At 50.3% G+C, this 4871-nt stretch overlaps 1 protein-coding gene across 1 annotated transcript in view; it reads right to left on the bottom strand.

Moving 5' to 3' along the window:
• MAMLD1 (mastermind-like domain containing 1) overlaps positions 1-157 on the bottom strand; it is a 130069-nt gene extending 129912 nt beyond the window's left edge. The window contains exon 1 of the mRNA XM_014529774.1: positions 77-157. The gene's annotated coding sequence lies outside the window, so the exon portion shown is untranslated. The remainder of the gene's footprint in view (positions 1-76) is intronic.
• Between the last annotated feature and the right edge of the window lie 4714 nt (positions 158-4871).

Genomic DNA, 4871 nt, shown 5'->3' with positions numbered 1-4871 from the left:
CCCACCCCTCCCGGGACCCCGCCACCTTCGCCAGGACGCTGTGTCCCCTCCTCCCCCCACCCCCGGGTGTGCTCACCCGTAGCCCAAGCACGCCAGCCAGTGTCCCGCCCTCCTGGCTTGAGGCGGCGAAGCCCCTGCTCTAGCTGAGCTACACGGGCCCTCTCTCAGCACGAGGCAATCCCGGGTGGACACCTGCGGCTTCTGCTAGCTAGCGTGGTTTCCCTGTGAACTGCCCGGCAGGCCAGAGCGCTCCGCCCTCTGTCCTGCAAGGCTCCAGGGCCCTTGGCTCCCATCCCCCTCCCTGCGGCTGGCCTATGCCCCTGCTCTGGGGTCCCCGCCCCCGGGCTGTGTTTCCTAACCTGGACTTCCCTGAGTTCTGCCTACACCGAGTCAGCATCCCACAGCAGCAGCGCTCCATGGGCGAAGTCCCAGAGCACAGGGCTCCTGCCAGCACCTCTGAGGAGCAACCTGTCGCCATCACATCTGGTTGCACTTGGCAGAACCGCAGGCCGAGCATAAAGGAGTGTACCCGCCGTACACTGGGCCCCTCCTTCCCTCCAGACCGGCCCGGGGCCGTGGAGAACTCCAGGCCCTCTGAGAACCTAGCAGGATCCAGCCTTGGGCTGAGTAGGCGCCACCCAGCTAGCCTGTAATGTTCCCCTACTGAGGGGCAGCGTTCAGGCCCAGCCACTGGACACCCTGCACCCCGGTACCAGGGCAAGCAGGGCCCCTGGGGGCACGGTGGGCCTGCACAGCTCAGTTAGGAAGGAATTCACCTTGGTGGGTCCCAGCCCAGGCTGCTCTGCTGAGGGCCTGTGGCCAGCGGCCATGGGAGGTTATTGCTCTCTGACTATTGAACTGATCCAAATCTTCACCTTCACTCCAGACAAGGCCTCCATTGGAATCCTGGGTGGAGTTCTGGCCTCTGGCCGCCTGTAGGGGTCCTGCAGGGAGGGGGAATCATCCTAGAGCTAGAGCTAGAGATAGCTCTGGAGTGTCTTGAAGGGTATTCGATCAAACAAAGCAGTTGGAAGATGGAATAACTGTGTCTATCAGAGCATTATAGAGTGTTTTTAAATTTAATCTCCCCCACCACCACATTGGTCAAGGAGGTGGAACATGAAGTGCTATTCCCAGACACCTCCACTCTACCCTCATGTCACTTCCCCTCTGCTTCCCCAGTACGGTGGGTGATGCTCATTCCCCCCAATGTCCTGGAAGCCTGTGACATCACAGCTGCATCTGTACCATATGGCCAATTGTCTGCATGGCATCACCACCTGGATGGACACTAGACATCTCAAACTCCACATGGCCTGAGAAGAGTTCCTGGACACCCCAAACCCACTTCTCCCATAGTCTGCCACCTCAGATTATAGTAGCTCCATCCTTCATATTGCCCAGGCCAAATGCCCTGGACTTTTCCCTTTTTAGAGATACAGACAATTATGTTGTTTCCATCTTCAAAATATATCCACCCTCTCAGCTTTCTCTCCTTCAATGTTACACACTGGGACCAGTCACCAACATCTCCCACCTGGATTACTCCAATAGCCACCTAACCTATTCCTCTGTTTCCTACCTTTCCCAAAACCTCTCTCCCCAACCTCAGTCTACTCCCAATCTCTGTTCACCTACAGTGGCTCCCCATTTCACTCAGAGTAAAACTGTAGTGCTCTGGTAGCCTAACAGGTCCTGCACAAGATACCCCCTCCTATCTGGATGACATCATCTACCTTCTTGCCCTCCCTCCCTCTGCTCCAGGACTCTTGACTCTTCCTTAGCACACCAGACATCCCTCTTTAGGGCCTTTATACTGCTGTTCCCTCTGCTGGAATGCACTTCCCCAGATATCCATAGGGCTGGCTCCCTCATTTCCTTTAATTTTGATACACATGTCACCTGGCCACCCTATATAACATTTTAAAACCCCATACCCATCCCTGGCACTTCCTCTCCCCTTTCTCGGTTCGTTTTCTCTCTTGTACTTACTACTAGCTGTCCTCCAGTATATGTTAGGCCCCAGGAAGCCCGCAATCTGTGCCCACAGCTGTATTCCCAGTTCCTAGTACAGTGCTTGGCAGGGAGTGTCTGCTCAGTGAATGTTATAGGATTCTGTTTTCCTGGAATTTTCTGGAAATTCTGTGGGCCACAGGATTGTAGACACACAATAGGAAAGGGTTCCATAGCTTTCATTCATTTCATTGCATTTTAAGGAGGTTTATGATGTGAACAAAGTTTAAGCAGGATGGAGGTCAGGCAAGCATCTATTTTACCTTGAAACCAGCCTAGAATAATGTCACTCAGTAGAACTGTGGCCCAGGTGTGTTGTGGTTCCTTTAGTTACTATTGGAAACAGAGGTTCCCTTGTGGATATCACCTTGGGTACACCCAAGATTTATGGAGAAATGGGAGAGGAGGACAGAGACAGAGGTGGGGTGAGGGCTTTCTCCACACTGAGTCGACAGCTATGAGACTCCTTTGTCACCCAATATGTGAACCAAGTATTGAGCTAACAGCATATCTCTCTCCATTTTCTGAGGCCTCCATGTGCTTTATCTGCATGAGCCCATGTACCCGATGAGGTGTAGGACACCATTATTTCCATGTTCTAGATGAGGAAATGGGGGGCTCAGAGAGGTGAAAGGACATGTCCAGTGTTGCAAACTTTGAGAGTTTCAGAGCTGTAAGCATTGGGCCTCAAAGCTTGGCCTTCCTATATCTTCCATGTGTCCATTCATGCTTAGTATGTGCAGTCCTGGTGAGGAAAGAAATCCTGCAGAGGTCTCATGGGGTTGCCCTTCTCCTAGGAGAATCTTCTGGCCCTGTTGCTGAGAGGCTGCCAAGCAAAGAGTTGGACTTGATCTATGGGGGTGCAGAGGCACCATATAAGGCCAGTGTGGGCCTGCCATTGGTCTGACCCCAGCCTGGAGATTGAAAACAATCAGCAGTCATCTGTCATTAATAGTCAGTCACATTCCTGTGAATGTATGCTAAGTTTTCCCAAATTCATGTAATGAGTGCTGAGGGCTTATCTGCAGCAGCTGGAATTCTGTGTGTGGCCTGCACAAGTCAGGTTCCATGGAGAACAGGCATGCTGACTGCAGGTAAGAAGCACACATCCAATTGCTCTGTTCATGGTTACTCCCTTGCTCTAGAACCACCTGTGGCTCCTTATTGCTGACAGTACTCAATCCCAATTCCTCAGCTTGGTATTCAAGACCCTCTATCAGCTGGCCCCAGCCTCTATCAGCTTTATCTCCTGGTGCTTTCACACATGACTCCTGGTTTCCTGCCTGGCTGGACTACTAATTAGACACCAAACAATTATTGGTTCTTCCCATATCCCTATCTTTTCTCATGCATTTCCCTTGCCTTGAATGCCAGCTGAGGGGTTAATCTCAAAAGCCCCCTGCTCTGTGAAGCCTGACCTGAGTCCCATTGCAGCACAAATTCCCTCTGTCCTTGGCTATTCGTGACCCTATCTATATCTCTGACTCCACAGACCTTCACCCTCAACACTTCCTGTTCCACAATATTTTAAATTTATATTTTAATTGCAGTTTTAGGTTCACAGCAAAATTGAGTGGAAAGTACAGAGAGTCCTCATATCCCCTGTCTGCACACATGCACGACCTTCCCCATTAGTAGCATCCACGGTGGTACATTTATTACAATTAATGAACCTACATTGATACATTATTGTCACCCAAGTCCATAGTTTACATTATGGTTCACTTTAGGCTGTTCCACCATTTTACCAGAGACTTTTGGGGTTCCCCTGAAGCCTCCCTGATGAACTTATGGCTGACCTGTGACTAAGGTGAAGGAGGTTCAGAGTGCCCTCTGGATGGCAGAATTTGAATCCAGTGGGAGGAAATGGGGTGATGAATATGGCAGACTCAGCATGAGGCAGTTGACTGAAGGTCATCCCTTTTACCTGCTCTCCCTGACTCTCCCCTAGCTCCCAGCCTCCAGCAGTCATGCACCAGCCATTCAGAGGCCACCCACTCCCAACCCAGGCTCTGAGCTCTAGGTTCCTGGAGCGTTTATTCAGGGCTTATTGGCTCCTCCTCTGCATACAGTCCTGACCCCAGAGGTGACCTGTGTTCTCTGACCACAGCAGACTGGAGGCCATAACCAATAGGAATCAGGACAGACAAATGCCAGTGGGAGGCCAAGGGTGGTGACTTCCCCATGTAGATAAAGTACAACTTGATCGGGGAGATTAGAGGCTTAGGTATACATCCAGGTTCTGCCAAACTTCAGATATCTCACTTGTCAAATGGGAATCATAGTGGTCTTGCCTTACTGGGGTGTAATCGGGGTTGTAGTCCCCTATGAATGGGACCACCCTTGGCAGTGCGCCTGGCTTATAGGTCATTAGTCCTCAGAGAAGAGGCTATTGTATGGATCATTATGACAAACACCCCCAAAGACAGGAAGCAGGTGTGTAATCTAACAAGATGAAACATATTAGAATGAAAGCTCAGTCCCCCTCACCGCTACAGGTCCAAACATATGAGATATTGCTCAAATTGTGAGTGTTTTTGATATGTCTGGCAAAAAGTGAGTCTATGCCAGGTGAGTCTGTCCAAGATCAGGGCATTTGTGGGGGAACACATGGCATTTTCCCTGTTGGGACGGAATAATGCCACTGGGAAATGAGTCCAATTATTACTCTTCATTGTATTCCTAATTTTAATTTTCTTGGGGACATTGAGGGTGGTAAGCATTTTTGAGAATCACAGTGGAAACAAATGGGAAATTGTTAAAATATTGATTGTAATTTCCTGGAGACTTCACTGATTTAAAAAATAGGAACCTTTAAGAAAAAAGCCCTCATTAGCAAGCAAGCAGTTAATTAAGGG

The sequence above is a fragment of the Myotis brandtii genome, unplaced genomic scaffold (genome assembly GCF_000412655.1).
Source record: "Myotis brandtii unplaced genomic scaffold, ASM41265v1 scaffold695, whole genome shotgun sequence".
Taxonomy (NCBI): Eukaryota; Metazoa; Chordata; class Mammalia; order Chiroptera; family Vespertilionidae; genus Myotis; species Myotis brandtii.
Note: the sequence above shows the minus strand (reverse complement) of the source record. Positions and strands in the feature narration are given on the sequence as shown.